The sequence below is a fragment of the Megalobrama amblycephala genome, linkage group LG17 (assembly GCF_018812025.1).
Source record: "Megalobrama amblycephala isolate DHTTF-2021 linkage group LG17, ASM1881202v1, whole genome shotgun sequence".
Lineage (NCBI taxonomy): Eukaryota > Metazoa > Chordata > Actinopteri > Cypriniformes > Xenocyprididae > Megalobrama > Megalobrama amblycephala.
The window spans coordinates 11,213,245-11,231,712 of NC_063060.1; the positions used below are offsets into that span (position 1 = coordinate 11,213,245).

At 39.1% G+C, this 18,468-nt stretch overlaps 1 protein-coding gene across 5 annotated transcripts in view; it reads left to right on the top strand.

The window, feature by feature from the left end:
• The window catches only part of kirrel1b (kirre like nephrin family adhesion molecule 1b), a 59,951-nt gene that overhangs the window by 13,635 nt on the left and 27,848 nt on the right, over positions 1-18,468 (top strand). The gene's annotated exons all lie outside the window — the stretch shown is intronic.

Here is an 18,468-nt window from a genome sequence, read left to right on the forward strand (position 1 = left end):
GTTCTTGCAGAAACTCAAACATGCTGCGTAACACACAGGCGAATGAACATCATTAGTTCTTGCAGAAGCTCCACCGTGCTATGTAACACACGAGAATGAACCCCAATGGTTCTTGTGGAAGCTCAAACTTGCTGCGTAACACACGAGAATGAACCCCACTGGTTCTTGTGGAAGATCAAATGTGCTACGTAACACAAGAGAATGAACCCCATTGGTTCTTGCAGAAGCTCAAACTTGCTGCGTAACACACAAGAATGAACCTCATTGGTACTTGTGGAAGCTCAAACGTGCTACGCAACACAAGAGGATGAACCCCATTTGTTCTTGCAGAAACTCAAACATGCTGCGTAACACACAGGAGAATGAACGTCATTAGTTCTTGCAGAAGCTCCAACGTGTTATGTAACACACGAGAATGAACCCCAGTGGTTCTTGTGGAAGCTCAAACTTGCTGCATAACACACGAGAATGAACCCCATTGGTTCTTGCGGAAGATCAAATGTGCTACGTAACACACAAGAATGAACCACATTGGTTCTTGCAGAAGCTCAAATGTGCTGCGTAACACAAGAATGAACCCCACTGGTTCTTGAAGAAGCTCAAATGTGCTGTGTAACACACGAGAATGAACCCCATTGGTTCTTGCAGAAGCTCAAATGTGCTGCGTAACACAAGAATGAACCCCACTGGTTCTTGAAGAAGCTCAAACATGCTGTGTAACACACGAGAATGAACCCCATTGGTTCTTGCGGAAGATCAAACGTGCTGTGTAACAAACGAGAATGAACCCCAATGGTTCTTGTGGAAGCTCAAACTTGCTGCGCAACACACGAGAATGAACCCCATTGGTTCTTGCGGAAGATCAAATGTGCTACGTAACACAAGAGAATGAACCCCATTGGTTCTTGCAGAAGCTCAAACTTGCTGCGTAAAACACGAGAATGAACCTCATTGGTACTTGTGGAAGCTCAAACGTGCTACGTAACACAAGAGGATGAACCCCATTTGTTCTCGCAGAAACTCAAACATGCTGCGTAACACACAGGAGAATGAAAATCATTAGTTCTTGCAGAAGCTCCAACGTGCTATGTAACACACGAGATTGAACCCCAATGGTTCTTGTGGAAGCTCAAACTTGCTGCGTAACACACGAGAATGAACCCCATTGGTTCTTGCGGAAGATCAAATGTGCTACGTAACACACAAGAATGAACCCCATTGGTTCTTGCAGAAGCTCAAACGTGCTGCGTAACACAAGTAATGAACCCCACTGGTTCTTGAAGAAGCTCAAACGTGCTGTGTAACACACGAGAATGAACCCCATTGGTTCTTGCAGAAGCTCAAACGTGCTGCGTAACACAAGAATGAACCCCACTGGTTCTTGAAGAAGCTCAAACATGCTGTGTAACACACGAGAATGAACCCCATTGGTTCTTGCGGAAGATCAAATGTGCCGCGTAACACACAGGAGAATAAGCCTCATTGGTTCTTGTGGAAGATCAAACATGCTACGTAACACACGAGCATGAACCCCACTGGTACTTGTGGAAGCTCAAACGTGCTGCGTAACACACGAGAATGAACCCCATTGGTACTTGTGGAAGCTCAAACGTGCTGCGTAACACACAGGAAAATAAGCCTCATTGGTTCTTGTGGAAGATCAAACATGTTACGTAACATACGAGCATGAACCACACTGGTACTTGTGGAAGTTCAAACGTGCTGCGTAACAAGAGGATGAAACCCATTGGTTCTGGTGGAAGATCAAACATGCTGCGTAACACACAGGAGAATGAAAATCATTAGTTCTTGCAGAAGCTCCAACGTGCTATGTAACACACGAGAATGAACCCCAATGGTTCTTGTGGAAGCTCAAACTTGCTGCGTAACACACGAGAATGAACCCCATTGGTTCTTGCGGAAGATCAAATGTGCTACGTAACACACAAGAATGAACCCCATTGGTTCTTGCAGAAGCTCAAACGTGCTGCGTAACCCACATGGAAAAAACCTATATAAACATATATGTTTCAATATAGGTTTGATATAGGTTTTTAATATATGTGACATATATAAAATTGGCCGTTTTCCTATATTATATGTACATATATGTACATATATGTACACATATATGTACACATATATATATACACATATATGTACATATATGTACACATAATATAGGAAAACGGCCAATTTTATATATGTCACATATATTAAAAACCTATATCAAACCTATATTGAAACATATATGTTTATATAGGTTTTTTCCATGTGGGACCAATTTCACGTGTTCGTGTAGCGGTGTGTTTTCTGCGTTGTGTCGTAATCAAAGACAGACTGCGAAAAATCTTGCCATCAGGTCCTCACTTTATTCTGTATAACACAAATGGCAATATATGAGGACTTGTGCAGCATACAAACAGCATGCGGCAGCAACACACAACGCTGAGAAAGAGAGATATTAAAAGTAACTTAAGTAAAGAAAAATAATCAACGAAACATCTGAATGTACATCACAGAGGGGTTTTGGATTACAATCATACAAATATATCATGTGAATTCAGCTGTTACATGAAACATGGCCTTAATTGAATCACCGCAAAAACTGTGTGCGACCTACCGCTGTGATGTCTCATGCAGACTGGGAAGCAGCAAAGTGCGTCAACACCCCAAGTCAGCATGGCGGCAGGAAACCCCAAATATGGTCATGGCAAGTGGAATCACAAAATAATTGTCTAAATACATAACTGCTACATTCGCACATACATAAGTTCTTGCATAATTTTTTTCGTTAATTCTTAGTTTTTGCCTTGATAATAGAAAATATGAGCTAGGCATCATGTATGACAGTCAAAAATGAGATATGAGCTACAAAATGACCAGATCCTGCCATTAGCTATATAGAAGACATATCTTGTATGTATAGGGCATATATATGGATATGAAGAAGCAATACAGGAGACCTATATTTCCTGTATATGCACATATATGCACCTCAATTTTGCCTATATGTGGCATATATACACATATATGCAGTATATATACGCATATATGCAGCATATATATAGCATATATGCAGTATATATGCGCATATATGCAGCATATATATAGCATATATGCAGTATATATGCGCATATATATTATCATATATGTGCATATATGCAGCATATATGTACATATACACTGCATATAGGTTTCATATATGCGCATATATCCACATATAGGTTCTTTCCATGTGGGAACACAAGTATGAACCCCACTGGTTCTTGAAGAAGCTCAAACGTGCTGTGTAACACACGAGAATGAACCCCATTGGTTCTTGCAGAAGCTCAAACGTGCTGCGTAACACAAGAATGAACCCCACTGGTTCTTGAAGAAGCTCAAACATGCTGTGTAACACACGAGAATGAACCCCATTGGTTCTTGCGGAAGATCTAACGTGCCGCGTAACACACAGGAGAATAAGCCTCATTGGTTCTTGTGGAAGATCAAACATGCTACGTAACACACGAGCATGAACCCCACTGGTACTTGTGGAAGCTCAAACGTGCTGCGTAACACACGAGAATGAACCCCATTGGTACTTGTGGAAGCTCAAACGTGCTGCGTAACACACAGGAAAATAAGCCTCATTGGTTCTTGTGGAAGATCAAACATGTTACGTAACACACGAGCATGAACCACACTGGTACTTGTGGAAATTCAAACGTGCTGCGTAACAAGAGGATGAAACCCATTGGTTCTGGTGGAAGATCAAATGTGCTGCGTAACACACGAGAATGAACCTCATTGGTACTTGTGGAAGCTCAAACGTGCTACGTAACACAAGAGGATGAACCCCATTGGTTCTTGCAGAAACTCAAACATGCTGCGTAACACACAGGAGAATGAACGTCATTAGTTCTTGCAGAAGCTCCAACGTGCTATGTAACACACGAGAATGAACCCCAATGGTTCTTGTGGAAGCTCAAACTTGCTGCGTAACACACGAGAATGAACCCCATTGGTTCTTGTGGAAGATCAAATGTGCTACGTAACACACAAGAATGAACCCCATTGGTTCTTGCACAAGCTCAAACTTGCTGCGTAACACACGAGAATGAACCCCATTGGTTCTTGTGGAAGATCAAATGTGCTACGTAACACACAAGAATGAACCCCATTGGTTCTTGCACAAGCTCAAACTTGCTGCGTAACACACGAGAATGAACTCCATTGGTTCTTGCAGAAGCTCAAACGTGCTGCATAACACAAGAATGAACCCCATTGGTTCTTGCGCAAGTTCAAACGTGCTGTGTAACACACGAAAATGAAACCGATTGGTTCTCACAATCATATAAAGTGATCGTGTCTCTTCAGAAAATTTGGACTAAACCACTCAATTCATATAGATTATTTTTATGAGCTCTTTATGAACTTTTTGAAGCGTCAAAATGGTAGTTGCATGGACTGTCAATGGAGGGACAGAAATCATTCAGATTTCATTAAAGGGGTGGTTAAGTGTTTTTTTCTAGGCTTGATTGTGTTCTTGGGGCACAGTTTAACATGTCTTAATGCTTCGTTTTTTTGAAAACGCTGTATTTTTCATATATTTTACCTTTATTCTACACCTCTGTTTCCACTGTCATATGAACGGCTTGTTTGACTTCCTGCTTCTATGAAGCCGCTCCCTCCGAAATACGCAATGTGCTCAGATTGGTTAGCAGGTTGGTAGCTGGCCCAATGTATCGTGATTTGCTGAAGCGTCCGAAAATGACACGCCCCTTACCATCCGTTGCTTCAGTCAAAATGTAAATAATAGCATCTATATGCTATATCAAATTGAGCCCGAATTAGACCCAGATGAAGAGGGTCAATCGCAATTGCGGCCTTTAAAGGACGTTTAAGATTAGTATTTAATTTTGTATTTGTGTCAAAGTGTTTAGATATTCTGTCACTGCTGTTTGCTAGCTTTCAATATTCAGTTTTATCCTGATTAAAGCTTTACTGTAGCTGAATACATGACTGAGTTGTCACATTTTTGTAAAGGTAGCTTTTAATTTATAGAATGAACAACTGTTTGTCTATGAACATAGAAGTTTGTTGGTGTTTGTAGAATTTAGCTAACTGGCCAACGAAGCAAAAACGAGTTGCTCTTTGTATATGTCCTTGATGCAACCAAAAATAGCAACAGGACTATAGGTTTAAAAGACGTACAAACAATAAAATGTACTCACAGTTTGAAGCCAATTAACAGCAGCTTCTGCTTTTAAAGTGGGAACTGCTCCATCTTTCAGTAATAGCCTTTGTGCATTCAGTAATAGCCATCCAGCATTGAACTCGTGTAGATTCTGTAAGCTGTCCTTAGCGCCGCATCCAATGTAGAAAATATCACAGATTATAATGGGTTCTATTATCTTTTGACGCGTCGCATTGCGCCGCTCGCGTCCGGTGTACACAACTCTTCCGCTTTCATTATTCTGCGCCTCGCCCACATATCGGCCTCGCCCACTTTGTTGCGTGTTCCCGGGGGTGTGTTTTGCAGGGTTTATGATGTCACCAACCCGTTGTAGTCCAAAACCGGTCGTGTTTGTAGGCATTTAACTTTAAAAGACAATATCTCTGTTTGCATTGAACATTCAGCGCTGTAACTTTGCAGATACTGTTTATGCTCAAGCAGCAACATTACACACTAACTAAAGTTAAAAAAGTGAAATTGCATTGAATCACCCCTTTAAAATATCTTAATTTGTGTTCCGAAGATAAACAAAAGTCTTACGGGTTTGGAACAACATGAGGGTGAGTAATTAATTACAGATTTTTTTTTTCGGGTGAACTAACCCTTTAAGTACAAAATTAGTTGTTTCAATTTGGCAGATTTTAAACATAGTATACGAAAAGTACAGTTGCAGGGTATTTATATTAAATACATAAATTAAATATGTAAATGTATTTGTAGTATACTTAAAATAAATGTATTTCAAATATATTTTGGTATTTTTTCACTTGGTATGGTATTTGATTTTATCTAATTTGTATTCCTTTTTTCAGATACACACGTTCTGTCCCTCTGCAGTTCCACATGTTCACATTCAGCACACACACATGCACATGCACTCAATCACTGCTCTTTTTTATGCGCACACATACACATTAGATTTGCAAATGGAAGCAGCTCTGCTTGAATGAGTGGGTGCACTGGAGAACCGAGAGGAAGGGAACGAGAGAAAGAGAGAGAAGATAACGAGAGATGTGATTTCCCTCTTCCTTAATGTGTCTTTTGTGTTTTTAGCCTGTCTGTCTCTCTCAGGATACCCTCCTCTTTAGTTGCCATGGTGACAGCATGCTCCCCCCCTCCACCACCTCCCCCCCCCCTGTCTGTCTACCTCCTTACCCCGCTTTCGCGCTCACTCGTTTCTCTGTTACTATGGCGATGGCTCTCCCCATCATCATACCTGTTCATTCTTTCTTTGCATTCAGAATCTCTTTGTATTTTCTGCTTGATTCTAAGTGGATGCACTCATCTGTCTGTGTGTTGCTATACTTTTAATTGCTTATCGTTTGTCTGTTCATCTGTCTGTCTCTTTGAATTCATTTGCTGATTTTCAATATCGCTGATTCTCCCTAAACACCATCACTGGAGACAGTCTGCAGAGGGTGGGCAGCAACCAGCACGCATATAAAGAGAGCATTTTTGGGGGTAATTTTTACAGACGACAGTTGTTGCTATGGCGACAGAACTTTAGGATTTGGATGGAAGCGGTAGAGGGAAGAATGTGGGAGAATGGATGGAAACAGTGTAAGAGATAACTGGATGTATGGAGAGAGAGAGGAGGGCGTGCTGGATTTTCGGGAGACGACCCTCTGCATGTTCTAGTTTTTCGCTGGTGCGCTGTTGAATATGTCACACTGCCTACTACAGCTGCTTTCTTTGTCATTCGAATATGTCCATTTGAACGTAAATTTGTAGGGGGAGGGGGAAAATCTTGACTAGGACTGTGTCCAAAAATACATAAAACTAGATTTTTAAATATTCTTAAGAAAACACTAGTGGTCATTGCCTGTACTCGATCAGCCACCATGATGCTAGGTGGTTGCCAGGGTGTTGCTATCTTGTTGCTAAGGTGTTCTGAGTGGTTATATGGTCAATTACTTAAACAGTTGTTTACTGTTGCTATAGTAACGAACGCAACTTTAATGCGCAATGTGCATTCAGTTTAACAACATTAAGGTCATGGTATTGATATACCACCAGACCCGGAGATCGGCTGAATGGATTCAAAAACGGTAAAACTCAACTGTTTAACTCTAGGGGAGTTGGAAAATGAGCCTATTTTCAAAAAAAGTGGAGTGTTCCTTTAACGTTTATATATTTTAAAGCACTGAATCGCTATAGAATCGTGATTAATCCGATTCCTAACATTTTACATCGATTATCGACCGAAATATGCGATTTTTTGGTCCCTCTTTATATTAGTTGGCCTTAACTACTATGTGTACTGTATATACATACAATTTACTTATATAGTACAATGTACTTATTGTGTTCATGCTATATTGCAAAACCATTTATGGGTGGGATATGGGTAAGATTAGGGACAGGTTTGGCGGTATGGGTAGGTTTAAGGGTGGGCTAAAGTGTAAGGAAAGGGTCAACAGTATAATTATAAATGAAATTACAGAAATGAATTACAGATGTAATTACATGCAGGTATTTTTTAAAATATAAGTACCATGTAAAAACATGTATGTACACAATAAGTGCATTGTATCAAATGATTAATTTAAATTTAAGTACATAGTAGATAAAGACACCGAATATAAAGTGGGACCGATTTTTTATGTTAAAATCTATATCTGTTTTTCTGTTCATTGACTGCTATCAACACCATCAACATTACACTCTAAAAAATGCTGGGTTGTTTCAACCCATGTTTGGGCTAAATATGGACAAACCCAACTGTTGGTTTAAACTTTTACATACACATTTTAAACCCATTGGTGGGTTTGTTCATATTTGATGCACACATGGGTTGAAACAACCCAGCAATTTTTCTGTGAGTGTTGAGAGCGGTCAGCTCATATCCGTCAATCTCTTTCCAGTTTAACCAATAGTGTGAGATTGGAGTGGCTACTGTAGAAGGCGGATCCAGAGAGTGTTTAGCTGCTGTGGGACTATGCCTGACGTTACATGGGAGAAGAAATTCAGCTTCGGATACAGAAGTGTTGGACCTTTTATTTAAAGTAGCCTAGTTTTACCTGTTGAGATCATAGACTGTAAAAAAAGATAGACGATGCATCTTCACTCTCTTCCATTGTAGTAAGTAAAGCCGCCAGTGTGCCAATATGGCGCTGACATCTTGGGTCTCGAGTCTGCGCGTAGTGAACTTGGAGCCCGAGTCTGTGTAGTAGTGAGCATGAAGTGGAGCCGCAATATAAAGCTCCAATCTCCTCCTGAAGATCCAGAATAAAATCCGTTGGTGCTTCGGTGACTACTTCGCTCAAAGACGCAGTCAATCACGACATCAAAACCTGCATTTTTATAGCATCAAATAACTAACTAAAAACAAACTTATTTAAAGAACGAATAATTTAACTAACATCAGCTTGATGAAAACTACCTAAAATGACAGAAACCATCTTTGGAAAAAAATATATTAACGTAATTTGACTGTTTAGTTTGTCTCACGCCCTATTACATTACATGGAGAGGGCGAGGTCTATGACCTATACTGCATCCAGCCACCTGGTGGGCAATCAAGACGCTTTGGCTCGCTCAGGACTCGTGTGGCACGCTTGGTTGAGGCATGGCTTCACAAGCACCCATAAGATTTGCATTTGTGATGTTTGAGTTGGGGGAAGTGCGACGTGTGAAAGAGGCGTTTGCAAAATATGCTTTATTTTTGTAATTCCGTTAGATTCCACTAGTGTCGCTGAAACCACAAACTTCACCTTTAACAAGCCAGATGATTTAAGGTGTCATTATGTACAAATCAACCTAATGGGTGGTGATAAAAAAGAAAATGAAATACGAGGAAAGATTACATGTTATTGCTTTTGCGTTCTCTCGCAAATGTTTTGCATTCCCTGAGAAACTTTGCATTCACTCGCAAAATGTTTGCATTGCCCCCGGAAACTTTGTGTTCGCTCGGAAAGGTTGCAAGCAAAGTTTCTCGGGGAACACAAAACTTTTGTGAGAGAACGCAAAAGCATTGAATTATATTTTTTTCTCCCAGCGCATATTTTTTCCACCACCTTGCCCCTTTAGGGGCTCTGTACAAATGGTTTTGCACTTACGTCTAAAATAACTTCTTTCTTTTTTAAGGAAATTAAATTATTTAGAATTCTTTCTATGCTGAACTGTAAAGGTAAAAATTTTTAAATCTATATTTAGCTTCAAGTTCTAATGACATCCTCAGGGTTGTGTTTCAGTCCTGTAACATTTTCACCATCAAACCTTAAGGTGACACAGCAAAGATTCCCTTTCATCTTGAAAAAAATCTGAGAATGTTAGGCAGAAAAAACTGAATAAGTCAAATAGAGTCTAAATGAGAAATGACATGACAGTACAGTGCATAAATTATTCATTTTCTGTGTTTTTGTTGCACAGAGGTGGCTGATGCTAAAAGCAAACATTTTCTCAAATTTCTAATTAAGAGACCAAAACAGAAAAAAGAGGGGAGGAGAAAGAGTTGAGAGGCATGAAGTGAGATGGAAACTGAGCAAGAGAAGGAAAGAAGAGAGAGAGAGGAGGTAAAGGAAATGCTTTACATTCTTCCAGTGCCGAGAAAGAGAAAGTGTGTGTGTGAGTGAGGTGATCAAATGGAAAAAGGAAATGGACAGTTGGGATGAGTTGGAAAATGAGAGGAGAGATAAATAAAGGAAGAAAGTTCACATACCAGAAAGAAAGATGCCTGCGGAAAATAGGAGCAGAGGAACCATACAGGAAAGGAAAAGAAAGAAAAGAAAATATGATAGACGGGGTGCCCTCGTGCGTCCTGCACCCTACAGAGATGACCTATGACCTTTCTAACAGCCTGTTGACACAAAGAGGCCATTGGGTCGAGGACTCGAGAAACTAAACAAACATATATTATGACCGGTGTAGTCACAGCACACTCTCTTACTTCTCTCTTGCTTCGCGGCACTCATTATACTCCTCCCCATCGCTCTTCTGCACTGCAACAGCTCAAAGTGGAGTAACAGCATAATTTCATCATAATTTTAGTTTTTATATGGGTGGCTTCATTAGTGGTATGTACACACACATATCTGAGAGGAGATGTAGATGTTTCAGCAGCATTTCTCTGGGGTTAAATCTCTCTCTCATCCGCTCCTCTGAGCATCAATTTACTTGGGATTCCTGAGACGGGAGGGATGTGTGAAATGAAATATTAATGAAATGAAGGCCGTTTGGCGAATCTTTTACGCCGTCCTGTTTCTGTGCCACTGCTAATGTCGAGGGTCACCAGGTCCCCCTGAGGCCCCGTAGTACACTGAGTGACATTTGAGTGGTTTTGCAGAATGTCCCGAAGCATGTTACCCCTGTACACAACATGCCGCTGTTTACAGAAAAACATTTTGTGGTGTGTGTGTGTGTGTGTACTGGGGGTGGTTGTTTTTGGTGAATAGTTCAGTACAGTGTACAGCTTGTCATACATACATGATTGCATATCTCTATTTTTTAATATTTACTACATTCTGTAAGATAAAAAATGCAGCCTACACACGGGTGGGGGATTCTGTCCCGCTCCAGCCCGCTCCTGCAAAATGTTACATTCTCCAGCTCCCACCCGAAATTTTCATGTTTCCCGCTTCCTCACACAGTTAAAAGTATACATTTTTCAGTACATCCATGATATTAATTTCCATGAAATAGTTTCAAGTTTCAAGCAACATCCTACTCATCCCAGCATAAAAGCTCCCAATAAATGATTTGTTATTAAAGCATCTACATTCACAAACCACTGTAAATTTTAACAGAAAAGCAATAAGCTACTGCATGCATGATTTGGCATAACAGAAAGCACACAAACACCTTTATAATCACTAAAAAGCTGTCACTCATTTAAGTTAATATTAATCTAAATTTAACTTAAGTTTAACTTTAGATTAGATTAATCAATGAAGCTGACTGCAGAATGAATCTCTTATAATATCTACACTTTGTTATAATGAGAGGATTCACGAGCATGCAGAACTGAAAAAAAACTGTGGGGTTTTGAGTGGTGAGTGAATTCTAACTTAAACACATCTGATTGGCCATTGCATTCAAGAAATCAACAGATTGGGATTGGCTACACTGCTCAACGCTGCAACGCGCATTGTAAATAGAAACCTTTTCCAAATCTGTTTTGTCAAGAACTGTTTAGAGAAAACTGATCCTAGACAAGCAGTTATGGGCAGCTTTTCCTTCTAAAAGTAATCACAAGCATCAGCAGGCAGGTGAAGGCTAAGCCTTGCCCAGCTTTAGACATGCTTTAGATGCCTATGCTTGCGTCTGTAAATCGTTTTTTTGTTTTTTTGTTGTTGATGTTGTTCTTGTTGCTTCTGTGCAACAGATGAATAATTTATTTGTTTTTGGATATTTCATTTTTAGATAATTCTATTTTGAGTCCCGCAAATCATTTTATTCTCCCGCAACCCCCACACATGAGTGTCTTACAGCCCGCACCCGCACTGGCCCATTAAATGTTGTCCTGCGCCGCACTCTGTTGCATCAGGTGCTGCGGTAGTCCCGTGGGAGTGCATGCCTCAAATGCAGCCCATAGGAACAGACACTAATGTATGTATGTATATATATATATATATATATATATATATATATATATATATATATATATATATATATATATATGTGTATGCTGCCATACACAAATCCTCTCATGTGGCCCCATGGGATAGTAAAGTGTCCATCTTATGCACACTTCAGAATCGCCAGAAGTAGCAAGTCATCCGGGTACTTTTTTGCCTACGCTTTTATGAGTACTATAAATTCCGACATACTATTGTCACATAGGCTACTGTTTTTTGCCTACTCGGATCTAAAGATGCCTTTTTTACTTTAGCTCTGCGTTTTAAGAAAGCTGTCATGTGCAAGACGCTGAAAAGTCAAACACATCAATATAGCATGTTTACATAGAAAAATAATGGAAAAGTAGTGCTGTGCAATGCAAAAATGACTACAAACCCGATTCCAAAAAAGTTGGGACACTGTACAAATTGTGAATAAAAAAGGAATGCAATAATTTACAAATCTCATAAACTTATATTTTATTCACAATAGAATATAGATAACATATCAAATGTTGAAAGTGAGACATTTTGAAATGTCATGCCAAATATTGGCTCATTTTGGATTTCATGAGAGCTACACATTCCAAAAAAGTTGGGACAGGTAGCAATAAGAGGCCGGAAAAGTTAAATGTGCATATAAGGAACAGCTGGAGGATCAATTTGCAACTTATTAGGTCAATTGGCAACATGATTGGGTATAAAAAGAGCCTCTCAGAGTGGCAGTGTCTCTCAGAAGTCAAGATGGGCAGAGGATCACCAATTCCCCCAATGCTGCGGTGAAAAATAGTGGAGCAATATCAGAAAGGAGTTTCTCAGAGAAAAATTGCAAAGAGCTTGAAGTTATCATCATCTACAGTGCATAATATCATCCAGAGATTCAGAGAATCTGGAACAATCTCTGTGCGTAAGGCTCAATGCCGGAAAACCATAATGGATGACCGTGATCTTCGGGCCCTTAGACGGCACTGCATCACATACAGGAATGCTACTGTAATGGAAATCACAACATGGGCTCAGGAATACTTCCAGAAAACATTGTCGGTGAACACAATCCACCGTGCCATTCGCCGTTGCCGGCTAAATCTCTATAGGTCAATAAAGAAGCCATATCTAAACATGATACAGAAGCGCAGGCATTTTCTCTGGGCCAAGTGGACTGTGGCAAACTGTACGGTGGTGAGACGAATCAAAATTTGAAGTTCTTTTTGGAAAACTGGGACGCCATGTCATCCGGACTAAAGAGGACAAGGACAACCCAAGTTGTTATCAGCGCTCAGTTCAGAAGCCTGCATCTCTGATGGTATGGGGTTGCATGAGTGCGTGTGGCATGGGCATCTTACACATCTGGAAAGGCACCATCGATGCTGAAAGGTATATCCAATTTCTGGAACAACATATGCACCCATCCAGATGTCGTCTCTTTCAGGGAAGACCTTGCATTTTCCAACATGAAAATGCCAGACCACAAACTGCATCAATTACAACATCATGGCTGCGTAGAAGAAGGATCTGGGTACTGAAATGGCCAGCCTGCAGTCCAGATCTTTCACCCATAGAAAACATTTGGCACATCATAAAGAGGAAGATGTGACAAAGAAGACCTAAGACAGTTGAGCAACTAGAAGCCTGTATTAGACAAGAATGGGACAACATTCCTATTCCTAAACTTGAGCAACTTGTCTCCTCAGTCCCCAGACGTTTGCAGACTGTTATAAAAAGAAGAGGGGATGCCACACAGTGGTAAACATGGCATTGTCCCAACTTTTTTGAGATGAGTTGATGCCATGACATTTAAAATCAACTTATTTTTCCCTTAAAATTATACATTTTCTCAGTTTAAACATTTGATATGTCATCTATGTTGTATTCTGAATAAAATATTGAAATTTGAAACTTCCACATCATTGCATTCTGTTTTTATTCACAATTTGTACAGTGTCCCAACTTTTTTTGGAATAGGGTTTGTAAATGATTCAATTAATCCCTCATGAAGAGTATCTGCATCTTAATTCGCCTACTTATACTATGCTCAAAAAGTATGTACTGTTTTTGTGAAGAAAAAGTACATACATTTGAGTGTGTAGAAGAATAGAATAGCAATGTTTTTTTTTCTTTTCAGTATTAGGCAAGCTTTGGGACATACTACTTCGTCATAATTGCGTCTTTAATGGACCGCTCTGTCGCTCATTTGCATGCATCCTGTCACCGTTTAAACTGCCCTGTCAATCATCTTGTCTAAGTTAAAATCCTTCACATTCAATTTAATTTAAATTCCTACCGTATCGTAGTTGCACGTTGATCTACCAGTCATGGGTCTTTAATGCGGAGAAATCTCATGTTTTTGCATGATGCATTTGAAAAGTTAATGACAAAACATATCTTTATAAAACATACTACAATTTGGGAAACACTAATTCTGATTTTGAAAACTATTTAGGACAGATATTCACCAACGCTGAATTTGTAACCACATACTAGTATACTACTCCTATGTTTACCATATCTTTCTATGGCAGAAATAGTATGCTTGTATGTGGTTCCGAGAGTAGTATGCTTGTATGTGGTTCCGAATTCAGAACAAGTCTATTTTGTTCCTGAATGAATCTGTGTTTTGAACGAATCGTTCAAATTGTTGATCGGGGTGTGTAGAACTATTTTAAGTACGCCTACATTAAAATAATTCTCCCTCTTCAAAGAGAGTAAGAGCAAAGAATGATTCATATGGTGGAAAAACAGAGATGAAGGGATGATAGAAAAATGTAGTTTGGGATTTAGAAGGAAAAACATATGAATGGACAGAGTGAATGAAGGAGACAGAGAAGGAGGTGGTGGAGGAGTAATCAAAATAAATGCAAAAGTACAATAAAAGAAAGTACTGAGCATACGAGGAGGAGTAAGGTGAAAGATTAGGATATTTGAAGAGTGGGATGAAATCAGAGGGGGAAAAGGATTGAAAGTAGGCCTACTGTGAAAAACAAAAATTGAAATTTTATCTGTTTGTTTTTCTCCTTTGTTCCACTTACGTTTCCCTCAGGAATAAGTGGGATGGGAGACCTTTATTCATATGTTTCCTAAAGAGATATAAAAAAAACAACAACATGACATCCGGAAATGAAATATGCCTACACATGTCCAGGTACACACATACTGTAAACCAGGTACATAAGGAGAAAGCCAAACAGTGAGAGTTGTGAGAGAGATGTGTGTGGAGAGGTTAGCATATTTACTACTCTAAAAAAGCAATTAGTGACACAGAGAAATGAAATGAAAGAGTGAATGGGGTGCATAAATACTTGATAAATGCGTTCACAACCATGCAACATAAAGTAACACATCCTTTCCATTCAACTTTTGGCCCTTAATAATAGAATAATAACAAACAAATAAAAAAATAATTTAGCTTTTAACACCTTTTACATGACACTTTCTTTTTATGGCCATAGGTTAAAATAAAATAAACAATCAGTTGCCAAAAAAAAAAAATCTCTTTCAGTCAAAAATAATTTCATTCTACCTTGTGTTCTCTTGTATACTTTCCTGAAGATCAAATATTTCTCAGCAGTCCTTGATTACCAATCAAGTAGGCATGGAAGTCTTTGCAAGACATGCGTTTTACAAGTTCACTTTCCAAGCTGTCCGGGTGAGGGCTCCGAGCTCGGAATGTCGCCCGAACCCAGAGTACTCCCCTGTAACTTTGGTTAGGATAGTAACAAGGCAAGTGTAAGGAAACGGGGTGGTGGAGGGATGCAGAAAAAACTGTTGAGGAACATAGGTGAGTCGGCTATGTATTTATGGGCCTTCTTTTATGCTGATTGGGTAGATCATTTCAATGTGCTTTTTATTAAAACTTTTGTTTTAATAAAACATAATTTAAAGTTGTATTGTGTACACAGAAGCCCCTATTATGTTTCCATCAACGTATTGTATGCGCATTTTGGGATATAGCATAAAAACGCTAGATGGAAACACCAAGATGTGCATAAATTTTAAAAATGCACATAAAAAATGCATGCGCTCAACTAAGTCAGATAAATTTTATGCGACGCGAAAACATCTGAGTACAAAATAACATGACAGCATTTATTGTGTTTCATCATAATTCACATAATTTATTATATAAGAAAATTATTATATACAGTGGCTTCTACTGCAGCAACTTCCATTTTTCTTCGATTTTGTATTGTTCGGCTCACTGGATGAAAACGCTACTTTATTCACAAATGTTTTATGCGATATTCTAAATTTGCGTGTGAGAAGGAATAGCCACTGTAGAAAGCAAAAGCTGAATCCTGGACATTTTGGGTGATTTAGAAGAAAATTCTATAAAATTTAGAAAATTCTGCCATTAATTACTCACCCTCATGTTGTTCCACACCCGTAAGCTTCATGAAGCAGTGTTTTGAGATCACCCATCACTAGATATTGTTGAATAAACTCGTTATTTTGTTTTTTTGGTGCACAAAAAGTATTCTCGTTGCTTCATAACATTAAGGTTGAACCACTGTAGTCACATGAACTGTTTTAAATATGTCTTTAGTAGCTTTCTGGGCATCTGAAAGTGTTAAATGTCTTGCTGGCAATCGAGGCCTCACTGAGCCATCGGATTTTATCAAAAATATCTTAATTTGTGTTCCAAAGATGAATGAAGGTCTTGCGATTGTGGAACGACTTAATGACAGAATTTTCATGTTTGGGTGAACTAACCCTTTAAAGGTAATGAAAGAGGTTAAGACAGTTTATTATCCATTTTAAACTGTCCGCAGAAACTTCCACCTCAGCTGGCAGTGACCACTCAGGCTTCTCGAAGATATGCCATGTGCATAGTTAGGCTACAATGAATATTTATTTTTATTTATTAAAAAAAAGAAACAGGAAAGGTTATTTTCAATAATAATAGTGTAATACTTATACTTAATAGTGTTATTTATAAGATCTCACTTACCCTGCTTTAAAATTGAGAAAATGAGCCTGGAATCCAGTTTTGGAATCGATTCCAAAGCTTGAATCAAAGTCAAAGTAGATTCAATAATGGTAACTCAGATTAAGAGTGATGTAAATGTTGTAGTACCAGAGTCAGACTTAGACATTTTAGTACTCGCACACAAATGCTCATGGACATCACACAACACACCCACACAAAATACAGTTTTTATTTGTCTGTAAAATTAGAGCAAGACTTGCCCCGAGGAAAGATGTGGACAGAAGAATGTTCCGTCTGAGACCATTTGACTAAAAGTCATGTATTCTTGCTTACCTCTCTCGGCACATAATTAAAAGGCTGTTTCTGTGTCTGTGAGTGTGCTACAGGGTACATTATTGTCATTCTCTGTTTATCTCCCTCTCTCTCCATGACGTTTTGCATTTGGCTCTGCTTTTGTAAATGCTTAAAATTTGGCAGCACCACTTCAGGGATGTTTTTCTTAGACTCTAGCATCTGGAAATACTTCAGAGTTTTCAAAGATACACACAAGCGCGCACACACATGGACGAATCCTGAGTCTATGAATCAGACATCAGATGTTGTGTCTTTGTTCTGAGGGCACTTTTGCATCGCTAATGACTAGTTAACCCAGTGAAGCTGCTTTCAGGATTCTGATACACAGGCCAGTGTCATTAAGCGCTGTCATAAGCAGCTGTGCCGCAAAGACATGACGTCATGTCTCCTGCAGTCCAATCACAATGCACAGACAGTTGCAAAGAGGGAAGGCTGGCTTTATGACAAAAACTCGACGTCCAGAGTCCTTGACTTTCCGTATGACTTTCTTTCACCAAAGTCAGCTTGACAGCCTCAGTTCCCTTATATTTCAACTCAATAAAAAAGGAGCAGCCACTACATTCTTCATTATTAGTCCTGTTGTGTTCCACAGAGGAAAGTCAGTCATACAGGTTTGGAGCAACATCAGGATAAGTAAACGATGGCAGACTTTTCATTTTGGTGTGACCTATTCCTTTACGGGTGATGAAGAGTTTTGTTTTACGGCTGTAAATGTAATCCTCTGGAGGTGCACCCTTTCTTTCCCCCCTCTCTTTATTAACGAGGTTTGCCTTAATTAGCAAATTGGACTGTTACCAATAATCCTGGAGGAGTGGCGTGCGCCTGAGGAGAAAGAAGAGGCAGGAAGAGAGAGAGAGTGATGGAATTTTTCAGAAATATCTCTTTGCGATGATGTAATGGTGAAACATTTTTGAGATGTATCTGTGTAGCATATCTTTTTTTTATTCAATCTACACTTTGAATTATTACAAAAAGATATTCATTAGGGCAATATATCAGGGTCAGAAATGAATCAGGGCTTAGGGTAAAAATGTCCCTGATGTTTAAAATGCAAGGGGAAATGCCCTTGCGAAAAATAGTTTTAAACTGTCATGTATCTGTACTGTAATCACTTTAATATACAGCTTTCAAAAGTTTGGAGTCACTTTTTTATAGAGACAGTAAAGATTTCTATTTTAATTAAATGCTGTTCTTTTGAACTTTTTATTCACCAAAGAATCCTGAAATATCCTGGTTTCCACAAAACTATTAAGTCACACAAGTGTTTTCAACATTGATAGTAAATGTTTCTTGAGCACCAAATCAGCATTTTAGAATGATTTCTGAAGGATCATGTGACACTGAAGACTGGAGAAATGATGCTGAAAATTCAGCTCTGCCATCACAGGAATAAATTACATTTAACAATATATTAC